This window comes from Salmo trutta, chromosome 7 (assembly GCF_901001165.1).
Source record: "Salmo trutta chromosome 7, fSalTru1.1, whole genome shotgun sequence".
In the NCBI taxonomy this organism is placed as follows: domain Eukaryota; kingdom Metazoa; phylum Chordata; class Actinopteri; order Salmoniformes; family Salmonidae; genus Salmo; species Salmo trutta.
In genome coordinates, this window is record NC_042963.1 from 56,725,248 (window position 1) to 56,738,973 (window position 13,726).

At 44.6% G+C, this 13,726-nt stretch overlaps 1 protein-coding gene and 1 long non-coding RNA gene across 2 annotated transcripts in view; both read left to right on the forward strand.

Annotated features, from left to right (window-relative positions):
• The window catches only part of LOC115196578 (potassium voltage-gated channel subfamily C member 1), a 72,694-nt gene that overhangs the window by 3,204 nt on the left and 55,764 nt on the right, over positions 1 to 13,726 (forward strand). The gene's annotated exons all lie outside the window — the stretch shown is intronic.
• LOC115196604 (uncharacterized) lies at positions 8,832 to 8,998 on the forward strand. The gene is made up of 2 exons (XR_003878885.1): positions 8,832 to 8,875; positions 8,931 to 8,998. It is a non-coding gene; the product is annotated as an uncharacterized LOC115196604 (long non-coding RNA).

The window sequence follows — 13,726 nt, forward strand, 5'->3', positions numbered from 1 at the left end:
GGCAGTTTGAGAATACATGGGATGTTGACAGTTTGAGAATACCTGGGATGTTGGCAGTTTGAGAATACCTGGGATGTTGGCAGTTTGAGAATACATGGGATGTTGGCAGTTTGAGAATACCTGGGATGTTGGCAGTTTGAGAATACCTGGGATGTTGTCAGTTAGTGTGGGTTAGAATACCTGGCTGGGTGGATATTGGCAGTTAGTGTTGGTTAGAATACCTGGCTGGGTGGATATTGGCAGTTAGTGTTGGTTAGAATACCTGGCTGGGTGGATACTGGCAGTTAGTGTTGGTTAGAATACCTGGCTGGGTGGATACTGGCAGTTAGTGTGGGTTAGAATACCTGGCTGGGTGGATACTGGCAGTTAGTGTTGGTTAGAATACCTGGCTGGGTGGATACTGGCAGTTAGTGTGGGTTACAATACCTGGCTGGGTGGATATTGACATTTAGTGTGGGTTAGAATACCTGGCTGGGTGGATACTGGCAGTTAGTGTTGGTTAGAATACCTGGCTGGGTGGATACTGGCAGTTAGTGTTGGTTAGAATACCTGGCTGGGTGGATACTGGCAGTTAGTGTGGGTTAGAATACCTGGCTGGGTGGATACTGGCAGTTAGTGTGGGTTAGAATACCTGGCTGGGTGGATATTGACATTTAGTGTGGGTTAGAATACCTGGCTGGGTGGATACTGGCAGTTAGTGTGGGTTAGAATACCTGGCTGGGTGGATACTGGCAGTTAGTGTGGGTTAGAATGCCTGGCTGGGTGGATATTGGCAGTTAGTGTGGGTTAGAATACCTGGCTGGGTGGATACTGGCAGTTAGTGTGGGTTAGAATACCTGGCTGGGTGGATACTGGCAGTTAGTGTGGGTTAGAATACCTGGCTGGGTGGATACTGGCAGTTAGTGTGGGTTAGAATACCTGGCTGGGTGGATACTGGCAGTTAGTGTGGGTTAGAATACCTGGCTGGGTGGATACTGGCAGTTAGTGTGGGTTAGAATACCTGGCTGGGTGGATATTGACATTTAGTGTGGGTTAGAATACCTGGCTGGGTGGATACTGGCAGTTAGTGTGGGTTAGAATACCTGGCTGGGTGGATACTGGCAGTTAGTGTGGGTTAGAATACCTGGCTGGGTGGATACTGGCAGTTAGTGTGGGTTAGAATACCTGGCTGGGTGGATACTGGCAGTTAGTGTGGGTTAGAATACCTGGCTGGGTGGATATTGGCAGTTAGCGTCGGTTAGAATACCTGGCTGGGTGGATACTGGCAGTTAGTGTGGGTTAGAATACCTGGCTGGGTGGATACTGGCAGTTAGTGTGGGTTAGAATACCTGGCTGGGTGGATATTGACATTTAGTGTGGGTTAGAATACCTGGCTGGGTGGATACTGGCAGTGTGGGTTAGAATACCTGGCTGGGTGGATACTGGCAGTTAGTGTCGGTTAGAATACCTGGCTGGGTGGATACTGGCAGTTAGTGTGGGTTAGAATACCTGGCTGGGTGGATACTGGCAGTTAGTGTCGGTTAGAATACCTGGCTGGGGGGATACTGGCAGTTAGTGTTGGTTAGAATACCTGGCTGGGTGGATACTGGCAGTTAGTGTGGGTTAGAATACCTGGCTGGGTGGATATTGGCAGTTAGTGTGGGTTAGAATACCTGGCTAGGTGGATACTGGCAGTTAGTGTCGGTTAGAATACCTGGCTGGGTGGATACTGGCAGTTAGTGTGGGTTAGAATACCTGGCTGGGTGGATACTGGCAGTTAGTGTCGGTTAGAATACCTGAATATATAGGTCAGGTCAGCATGTTGAGTAAACCAGATCTTTAGCACTAGCAGCAGTTGGCAGTATCTGATGGCAGACCTCCAGACTGACATAGTACACAGTTTGCTGCTCCACGGTTGGCGAGATGAGGTTCTTGGACCTGTTATTACGGGCAGGCTTCCATCTGGCCTGGTCCTATGGTCCTCCATGGTGGTGATAGTGAAACGAGTTTGCACCCTAAAACATTTTGGTAACATTTTATTTAAAGCATTATAACTTGTAAGTAAGGCCTGCTGGTATAATGCATTATAACTTGTTGTAAGTAAAGCCTGCTGGTATAATGCATTATAACTTGTTGTAAGTAAAGCCTGCTGGTATAATGCATTATAACTTGTTGTAAGTAAAGTCTGCTGGTATAATGCATTATAACTTGTTGAAAGTAATGCCTGCTGGTATAATGCATTATAACTTGTTGTAAGTAAAGTCTGCTGGTATAATGTAGTATAACTTGCTGTATGTAAAGTCTGCTGGTATAATGCATTATAACTTGCTGTAAGTAAAGTCTGCTGGTATAATGCATTATAACTTGCTGTAAGTAAAGTCTGCTGGTATAATGCATTATAACTTGCTGTAAGTAAAGCCTGCTGGTATAATGCATCATAACTCGTTGTAAGTAAAGTCTGCTGGTATAATGCATTATAACTTGCTGTAAGTATGTATGAAATCATATACAAATTTTAATGAGGCTTGTAAGTTACTGTATCAACATTTTAATTGAGTGAAAATGGTTGCTATAGTCAGGATGATTATTAGATGATTATAAGACATTATAAAGGATCATACATGCTCATGACAAGTCTAACAATGTTTTGTAACTGCATCATAATGCATGCTCCAAGTAGAAGGTTTTTATTATGTAATATTTCTACTCTTTGGATCAGCCAGGTGAAACCCTCTACCCAAATACCGCAGTCTGTGTGTCGTGGCGATTGATGTAATTGCAGGGTAAGGTGGGCACACGGCCAATCAACGTGAAGTTAAACCCCTATTTTTATCACCCACTATAAAAGTACGAGTTATTACAGGTCCAGAATACACAACACCGTTAAGATCGGAAATACAGTTGATTATTAATTGAGTAGCCGTTCAGATTGGAGTTGTTGATTGTTTATGCCTGACTGGCTCTTGTTGTGTGGTAGACAGGGAAGACAAGTTGATTGGGGATTATTATTAAACAGAGTGAAATGCGTAGCATCTCATCCTCAAGTTATTGTTTTATTCTAAAATTTGTTTCACATAACTCTTATTAACTCGGACCGTTGTCTAAAATCCCAACCACCGGAAACCATTCAGAGCTGCCATACATTTCAGTGTGAGAGCCACATATTTCAGTGAAAGCTATATATTTAATTGTGAAAGCCAATAAGCCATACATTTCAGTGTGAGCAAGACAGTAGTGAATTTTGACAGAGCTTTATGGAGAACAGAATATAATTGACTAGATCACAGTGTCTGTTAATTATAGGCAGTATTCAGCTAGATTCAGATTCAGAATTCTGTGTGGTTCAGATTCAGAATTCTGTGTGGTTCAGATTCAGAATTCAGAATTCTGTGTGGTTCAGATTCAGATTCAGAATTCTGTGTGGTTCAGATTCAGATTTCTGTTTGATTCAGGTTTGATTCAGATTCAGATGTGAATCAGGTTCACATTGTAATGAAGTAGGGCAAGGTTTGACAGAGCTCTATGAAGCACGGCATGTGGTTAATTATTCCAAGTGTTAATTACAGACTGTAGTATTCACAGTGGACACATCACGGGACAGTGGAACAACCCCCCATATCACTCTCTCTGTTGTCACTCATTTATCTATTTTATTTAACCTTTATTTAACTAGGTTAAGTCATAGTAAACATCAACTAGGATTAGCCAACCAGGGTAAGAACATAGAAATAGAATCTAGTCATTATCTAGTCTTTCTACTTCTATGGGCAAAACAACCCTGGTCGTCACCATAGAGGACAAAACAACCCTGATCGTCACCATAGAGGACAAAACAACCCTGATCGTCACCATAGAGGACAAAACAACCCTGATCGTCACCATAGAGGACAAAACAACCCTGGTCGTCACCATAGAGGACAAAACAACCCTGGTCGTCACCATAGAGGACAAAACAACCCTGGTCGTCACCATAGAGGACAAAACAACCCTGATCGTCACCATAGAGGACAAAACAACCCTGATCGTCACCATAGAGGACAAAACAACCCTGGTCGTCACCATAGAGGACAAAACAACCCTGATTGTCACTATAGAGGACAAAACAACCCTGATCAACACCACAGAGGCCAAAACAACCCTGGTCGACCCTGATCGTGAAAAAACATAAAGCATGCAACCTGTTTGCAACAAGGCACTCAAGTAATACTGCAAAACATATGGCAAAGAAATTAACTTTATATCCTAGCAGTACTATTTACTTCACTGAGAGTGAAGCTGATACTGTATAACATTTTGCCAAAAAAACCAACATGATTATCTTCAACACATACACAGACACGTGACTTTTTCCACATTTTGTTACATTACAGCCTTATTCTAAAATGGATTAAATCGTTTTTTTCCCTTCTCATTAATCTACACACAATACACCATAATGACATCACAATACCCCATAATGACATCACAATACCCCATAATGACATCACAATACCCCATAATGACATCACAATACCCCATAATGACAAAACCAAAAACAGGTTTTTAGAAATGTTTGCAAATGTATTAGAAAATAAAAATCTGAAATACCTTATTTACATAGTCAAAGGGTCTGAATACTTTCTGAAGGCACTGTATATACAAAAGTATGTGGACACCCATTTAAATGAGTGGATTCGGCTATTTCAGCCACTCCCATTGATGACAGGTGTATAAATCGAGCACACAGACATGCAATCTCCATTGACAAACATTGGCAGTAGAATGGCCCGTACTGAAGAGCTCAGTGACTTTCAACGTGGCACCGTCATAGGATGCCATCTTTCCAACAAGTCAGTTCGTCAAATTTCTGCCCTGCTAGAGCTGCTCCGGTCAACTGTAAGTGCTGGTATTGTGAAGTGGAAATGTCTAGGAGCAACAACGGCTCAGCCACGAAGTGGTAAGCTACACAAGCACACTGAACGGAACTGCCGAGTGCTGAAGCGAGTAACGTGTAAAAATAGTCTGTCCTCGGTTGCAACACTTTCTACCGAGTACGAAACTGCCTTTGGAAAGCAACGTCAGCACAAGAACTGTTTGTGAAATGTGTTTCCATGGCCAAGCAGCCGCACACAAGCCTAAAATCACCATGCGCAATGCCAAGCGTCGGCTGGAGTGGTGTAAAGCTCGCCACCATTGAACTCTGGAGCAGTGGAAACAAGTTCTCTGGAGTGATGAATCACGCTTCACCATCTGGCAGTCCGACGGACGAATCTGGGTTTGGCAGATGCCAGGAGAACGAAACCTGCCCCAATGCTTAGTGACAACTGTAAAGTTTGGTGGAGGAGGAATAATGGTCTGAGGCTGTTTTTCATGGTTTGGGCCCCTTGCATACAGTGAGATTCTAGACGATTCTGTGCTTCCAACTTTGTGGAAGCAGTTTGGGAAGGCCGTTTCCTGTTTCAGCATGACAATGCCCCCGTGCACTTCAACCCCATGCGAACACCTTTGGGATTAAATGGAACGCCGACTGCGAGCCAGGCCTAATCGCCCAACATCAGTGCTTGACCTCCCCAATGTTCCAACATCTAGTAGAAAGCTTTCCCAGAAGAGTGGAGGCTGAGCAGCAAAGGGGAGGACCAACTCCATATTAATGCCCATGATTTTGGAATGAGATGTTCGACAAGCACATACTTTTGGTCATGTCGTGTATAAGTGCATTTATCTAAATACTTATGACACCTTCAAATGGAGGGGACTAGATACATAAAGTGCTTTCAATTGTAAATGGTAAAACAGATTTGTATGAAAATATGTATGAAAATACCCTCAGATAAAAGATGACATTCTGGGCAGTCGGTTCATATAAAATCCAAAATGCCAAATTAAACGTTTTAGTTTCACTGCCCAAATAAATCCGTAGGGGGGTGTATGTGTCTACGAGCTGATAAACTATATGGGTTAGTACTGAGCATCTGTTAGCACTGAGCCTCTGTTGCTGTGGCAGAATGAGGGCTAGCATTGAGCATCTGTTAGCACTGAGCCTCTGTTAGCACTGAGCCTCTGTTAGCACTGAGCCTCTGTTAGCACTGAGCCTCTGTTAGCACTGAGCCTCTGTTAGCACTGAGCCTCTGTTAGCACTGAGCCTCTGTTAGCACTGAGCCTCTGTTAGCACTGAGCCTCTGTTAGCACTGAGCCTCTGTTAGCACTGAGCCTCTGTTGCTGTGGAAGAGAGGCAGGAGGACATCACAGGGAATGAGGGATTGTCCCAAATACTGTAGCACCCTATTCCCCATATAGTGCACTACTTTGGAACAAAGCCCTGGTGAAAAGAAGTGCAATATATAGGGAATGGTGTGCCATTTTGGATGTAACTGAAGTTTGCTACAATGAAAGCGACTGATGAAAAATGCCTTGGTCTCATTTGACAGCACGGATAGTGTTACAGATGATGCTGTACCCAGTCCACTGTTCAGAAACAGGAGCATGGCCTGCTTTACATTGAAACAGCCTTTGAACAGCAGTACAGATCCAAAAAGGGTTCACTTTCACAGAGCGACATGTTTGTCAACAAAAGGTTTTTAATGGTTTGTTTCTAATTTCATTCAGAGGAAGTGTGTGGTTGACTGTTTCAGGATTGAAATTGTACTTTGTCTCTTGGGGGGTGACTGATATCTTTGACAACTGTCGGGGAGACCCATTGATTTTTCAGTTGTTTTTGGTGGGCCTGGCTGATTTGTTTCAGTTCTGATGGTGGACCTGGCTGATTTGTTTCAGTTCTGATCGTGGACCTGGCTGATTTGTTTCAGTTCTGATGGTGGGCCTGGCTGATTTGTTTCAGTTCTGATGGTGGGCCTGGCTGATTTGTTTCAGTTCTGATGGTGGGCCTGGCTGATTTGTTTCAGTTCTGATGGTGGGCCTGGCTGATTTGTTTCAGTTCTGATGGTGGGCCTTGCTGATTTGTTTCAGTTCTGATCGTGGGCCTGGCTGATTTGCTTCAGTTCTGATGGTGGGCCTGGCTGATTTGTTTCAGTTCTGATGGTGGGCCTGGCTGATTTGTTTCAGTTCTGATGGTGGACCTGGTTGATTTGTTTCAGTTCTGATGGTGGGCCTGGCTGATTTGTTTCAGTTCTGATGGTGGGCCTGGCTGATTTGTTTCAGTTCTGATGGTGGGCCTGGCTGATTTGTTTCAGTTCTGATGGTGGGCCTGGCTGATTTGTTTCAGTTCTGATCGTGGGCCTGGCTGATTTGTTTCAGTTCTGATGGTGGGCCTGGCTGATTTGTTTCAGTTCTGATGGTGGACCTGGCTGATTTGTTTCAGTTCTGATGGTGGGCCTGGCTGATTTGTTTCAGTTCTGATGGTGGACCTGGCTGATTTGTTTCAGTTCTGATGGTGGGCCTGGCTGATTTGTTTCAGTTCTGATGGTGGACCTGGCTGATTTGTTTCAGTTCTGATGGTGGGCCTGGCTGATTTGTTTCAGTTCTGATGGTGGGCCTGGCTGATTTGTTTCAGTTCTGATGGTGGGCCTGGCTGATTTGTTTCAGTTCTGTTATAACTGTTTGTGATGGATAAGAATGAGTCAGACAGAATGGATACGATGCCCAGAAGACTAACTAGGGGTGCTTCCCAAATAGCAGCCTATCCCCTATATAGTGCACTACTTTTGACCAGGGCCCATAGAGTTCTGGTCAAAAGTAACATACTATGTAGGGAATAGGGTGCCATTTGGGACACAGTCAGTTTTCCAGTCAAATTACCTTGGTCTGAATGTCATGTCCTGACCATAGTAAGATGTGATTTTCTATGGTAGAGTAGGTCAGGGCGTGACAGGGGGTGTTTTGTGTTTTTCTGTTTTCTATTTCTATGTTTAAGTTCTAGTTGTTCTATTTCTATGTTTTTTGTTTTTGTTGGGTTGATCTCCAATTGGAGATCATATTTAAGTAGGGGTTTTCTTCCGGGGTCTTTGTGGGTTATTATCTTTTGAGTAGTGTCTGTTTCTCTCTGCGTCACGGTTTGTTGTTTTTGTAAATTCAGTTATTTTTTGTATTACAAAAGTTTCACGGATTTAATAAAATGTGGAACTACAACCACGCTGCACTTTGGTCCGATCCTTTCGACAGCCGTGACACTGAAGGGGTTTGTCCGTTCCAGTCAAATTACCTTGGTCTGAAGGGGTTTGTCCGTTTCAGTCATATTACCTTGGACTGAAGGGGTTTGTCCGTTTCAGTCATATTACCTTGGTCTGAAGGGGTTTGTCCGTTCCAGTCAAATTACCTTGGTCTGAAGGGGTTTGTCCGTTTCAGTCATATTACCTTGGTCTGAAGGGGTTTGTCCGTTCCAGTCAAATTGCCTTGGACTGAAGGGGTTTGTCTGTTCCAGTCATATTACCTTGGTCTGAAGGGGTTTGTCCGTTCCAGTCATTTTATTTCTATTGTTACAGGGTGAAACCAGCATGACATCCATTAGTCAGGAAAACCAATCATCACACACACACACACACACACACACACACACACACACACACACACACACACACACACACACACACACACACACACACACACACACACACACACACACACACACACACACACACACACACAGAGGACCTGAACAACTTCTACACCCAAGGCGTCAGACTGCTGAACAGTTCATCAAATGGCCACCCTGACTATTAGCAGTGATCTACTTGTTTATTATTATTTATGAAGATTTTTTTCTCCACTACTTCTCTTGAACAGGCTCAATGTACACTCACTGGACTCCAACCACACACACTACATTGATACTCCAACACACACACACACATTCACACACACATTCACACACACAAAACACACACATTCTTTCACACTTTTCAGAAGTAAACATTTCACGGTAAGGTCTACACCTGTTTTTGGCGCATTTGACAGGACAGGGGTTGATGTCTTCAGAAGCTTGACTTCAGGACATGACAGGCTCATCGTGGATGGAGGGTGTTTGGGAAGAGCTCAAATCTTCCGCTGAGGGCAGGACAGGATTTGACTGGAAACACACAAAAAACAGCACCCGACACAGTTAGACAACACAGCTATGAATGAATGATTTAGTCCAAGCAGGAAGTAAAATCTCATTGATGTGTAATAATGTGATTGTGTTAGTGAATTTTCATTGACTGTTCACACAGTAATGAAATAACATTGGCTGGGTTACTCACAGTGCTTGAAGAGGAAACATTCAATGCTCTAGTGGATAAGGGCACATGGAAGATGGCTTCAGTTCATGTCAGGAGAGAGTTGACACTGGTAGTGGGGTGGTCATCACATCTGTCACGCCCTGACCTGAGAGAGACGGTTTATTTCTCTATGTTGTTAGGTCAGGGTGTGGGGTGGGCATTCTATGGTTTATATTTCTATGTTTTGGCCAGGTATGGTTTCCAATCAGAGGCAGCTGCCTATCGTTGTCTCTGATTGGGAACCATACTTAGGCAGCCCATTTTCCCCTCCTTGAGTTGTGGGATCTTATTTTTGTACTGCTGTGTAAAAGCCTGCAAGACGTGACGGTCGGTTTTCCATTGTTTATTATTTTGTTTAAGTGTTCAGATTTAAAATAAATATCAAGATGAACACAGACCACGCTGCACCTTGGTCTACTCCTTTTGACGATCGTTACAACATCTTTAATCAGGGAACGTGAGGGGACTTACCTGGAAACACAAATAGCAGATACATGGAGTTACACATTAATCAGAACTGAAAATGTAATCTAGTCTACAGTAATGAAGAGGGCATCGAATGTTTCAGATGGGCAGAAGACCAGGGGCTTCATTTTTGTCACGTTATCCAAGATAGCAGGAAAGGGGTAAATCAGGCGCAGGAGACTGAGGTCCATTGACAAAACGTTTAATACAGCCAAGAGCAAATACAGCGACAAGGCAGGGTGCACAATCCACAAAAGGAAGGAGAACAGCTCCACAATTCAAAATAGACGGGGCGCAGCCCGGCGATCCTAATGCCTAACAGAAATACGTTGCGCAGTTCAATACATACAGTAAACCTGCCCACTACAATAAACGTAACAAGCAACAATCCCGCACGAATCCCAAACGAAACAGACAAACTAAATACCCCCCCCCCCCCCACTAATGACAAACAAGGAACAGGTGCAGACTAAAACAGACATAACCAACAGACACTGAAACATGGATCGGTGGCAGCTAGTAGACCGGCGACGACGACCGCCGAGCGCCGCCCGACCGGGGAGAGGTGCCACCTCCTGTGGACGTTATGACAATTTTAGCTGATGTTGTGATTGAGTAATAACTTGACTGTTCATGCCAAGATAGTTGATGAGGGATCTGGCTGGCTTCCTCTCCTCACCTCTTCTCCTTCTTCTACACACCTATCTGATAACACACGGGAAGGATAAAGCAACATTGACCATGCCTAGATGATTCTATCTTTCAACAGTCAAATGCCTCCACATCACTACTGATTAGGGAAGGAGACAAGGAGACAAGAATAGGACCAGTGGTTCCCAAAATGTTTAACTGTTTAACCCCTTCCAGCATTGGGGAACATCTAGCCCCCCCTGCCGGCCATGTCTACTTCTATGGGCACAAGCACTGTTCATGACACAAACTGTTCACACCCATCTTGTTAGTGGAGAGAACATTTTGCAGGTTTAAAGTTTACAGAATTTACTACAATTCTACACATTTTGTCATGTGGTGCAGAGAACATGTTGCAGTTTTAAAGACACTTTTCTTACAATTCTATACATTTTGCCATGTCTAATGTGTATTCACATTAGACGGGGCGGCAGGTTGCCTAGTGGTTAGAGCGTTGAGCCAGTAACCGAAAGGTTGCAAGATCGAATCCCAGAGCTGACAAGGTAAAAATCTGTCGTTCTGCCTCTGAACAAGGCAGTTAACCCACTGTTCCTAGGCTGTCATTGTAAATAAGAATTTCTTCTTAACTGACTTGCCTAGTTAAATAAAAAAATAAAAAATTAATGTGATATGAGTGACTCAAACATTACAACAAAATCAAAGGGCTAAAAAATGTTAGCTGACATGGACTAGTTGATCTGGACATTTCTGACAAGTTATAAATATCTCTGTAAGGTCAGTAATGACAAGTTATAAATATCTCTGTAAGGTCAGTAATGACAAGTTATAAATATCTCTGTAAGGTCAGTAATGACAAGTTATAAATATCTCTGTAAGGTCAGTAATGACAAGTTATAAATATCTCTGTAAGGTCAGTAATGACAAGTTATAAATATCTCTGTAAGGTCAGTAATGACAAGTTATAAATATCTCTGTAAGGTCAGTAATGACTGACGTGACAAGAGGAACTGATGATGCAATACCCAATTTAGATATCACACCTTGTGCTTTCTACTATTACAACTTTCAAGAGAAAGTTGAAAGCCGGAGAGAGTTCCTTTGAAAAATGTTAAAACAACAACACCGCTTTATACTATAGAGCCAGAGAACTGAGCATACTGTAGTCAAAACATGGTCTAAAGCCAGAGAACTGAGCATACTGTAGTCAAAACATGGTCTAAAGAGAACTGAGCATACTGTAGTCAATACATGGTCTAAACATGACAAAAAATACATAGAAAAACAGTTTATTGTCATGCAAGTCATGCCAGGAGGGTCGAAGAGGAATCAGGCTGTCCTACTGAAACAAGGAAGTTACTCTGAGGTCCAGGATAGCCTCTGGCATCAGGACAGGATGGCGAGCAGGTGGTACCAACGTTTTCTCACAGGCGTCACACTGGTGCATATCTATCAGGGGGCTAGTGATGGGGCAAGCAGATGGCGTACTGATGGTGCTGTTGGTGTACTAGTGGTGCTGATGGTGTACTGGTGGTGCTGATGGCGTACTGGTGGTGCTGATGGCGTACTGGTGGTGCTGTTGGTGTGCTGGTGGTGCTGATGGCGTACTGGTGGTGCTGGTGGCGTACTGGTGGTGCTGATGGCATACTGGCGGTGCTGATGGCGTACTGGTGGTGCTGATGGCGTACTGGTGGTGCACTGGTGGTGCTGATGGCGTACTGGTGGTGCTGATGGCGTACTGGTGGTGCTGATGGTGTACTGGTGGTGCTGATGGCGTACTGGTGGTGCTGATGGCGTACTGGCTGTGCTGATGGCATACTGGTGGTGCTGATGGCGTACTGGCGGTGCTGATGGCGTACTGGTGGTGCTGATGGCGTACTGGTGGTGCTGATGGTGTACTGGTGATGCTGATGGCGTACTGGTGGTGCTGATGGCGTACTGGTGGTGCTGGTGGTGTACTGGTGGTGCTGTTGGTGTACTGGTGGTGCTGATGGTGTACTGGAGGTGCTGATGGCGTACTGGCGGTGCTGATGGCATACCGGCGGTGCTGATGGCATACCGGCAGTGCTGATGGCACACTGGCGAGCTGATGGCATACTGGTGGTGCTGATGGCATACTGGCGGTGCTGATGGCATACTGGTGGTGCTGATGGCATACTGGCGGTGCTGTACTGGTGGTGCTGATGGCATACCGGCGGTGCTGATGGCATACCGGCGGTGCTGATGGCATACTGGCGGTGCTGATGGCATACCGGCAGTGCTGATGGCATACTGGCGGTGCTGATGGCATACCGGCGGTGCTGATGGCGTACTGGCGGTGCTGATGGCATACTGGCGGTGCTGATGGCATACTGGCGGTGCTGAGAACAATTGAAACATCAAATGACATCATCACCTCATCTTATGTGTTGTTTACAGAACCGTATTACATATCACATATGACATGGGGATCTTTATTGTTATTCAATATCTTATGTTGATGACGGGTTAATAAAACAATATTTTACAGTCGTTCAGGTATTTGGCCTATCGGACCTTTGTGAGCTGGTGCTTGGAGTTCCCGGCAGGAGGAACAGGGTGGTGATACCAGGAGTTTTCCTGGCGCTGAAGGAGTCTACACAGGATTTAGACTGCCCCCTTGAGTGAATCGGGAGACGTGTAGCTCAACCGTTTCAGCTTGATTTCCCAAGGCGGGACATGCGGGTCCTTGTATCTCCCGAGTAGCGCAGCGGTCTAAGGCACTGCATCTCAGTGAAAGAAGTGTCACTATAGTACCTGGTTTGAATCCAAGCTGTATCACATCTGGCCGTGATTGGGAGTCCCATAGGGCGGCGGCACAATTGGCCCAGTGTTGTCCGGGTTTGGCCGGAGTAAGCCGTCATTGTAAATGAGAATGTGTTCTTAACTGACTTGCCTAGTTAAATAAATAAAAATATTGGAGGCCTGTGATAGTAGTTCATCTGTGGCCCTACAGGTTAGCTGACTGGGCCTTCTTAAAGAACAGGTTAGCTGCCAGGGCCTTAAAGAACAGGTTAGATGCCAGGGCCTTAAAGAACAGGTTAGCTGGCTGTGGCTTGAGGGTCATCAAGCTCAAGCCTAGCTAAGGCTAAACACAGGACAGCGCATAATGAGGCAGAGCTTTCTTCTGACTCAATTAATGCAGGGGTCAGTAAGGGCCTAACGGTGGCCAATGCCGAGGCAGACGGGGCAAAGTTCATGACCACGGTCTACTTGCGGTTCCGCTCCACAAGAGGAGCAGCCGTGCATGCCTAGTTCTCTCAGCTCAGAATGTGAAGAAAAAATATATTAAATATACATCTAAAATATTTCTCATGGAATATACTGATTAATCAAATGAACTAATATAATAGTAACAGGAGACTGAATTACAACAGCTACCACAATTCACAGTAAAGGTAGAGAGGTACAATAATCTGGCGGGA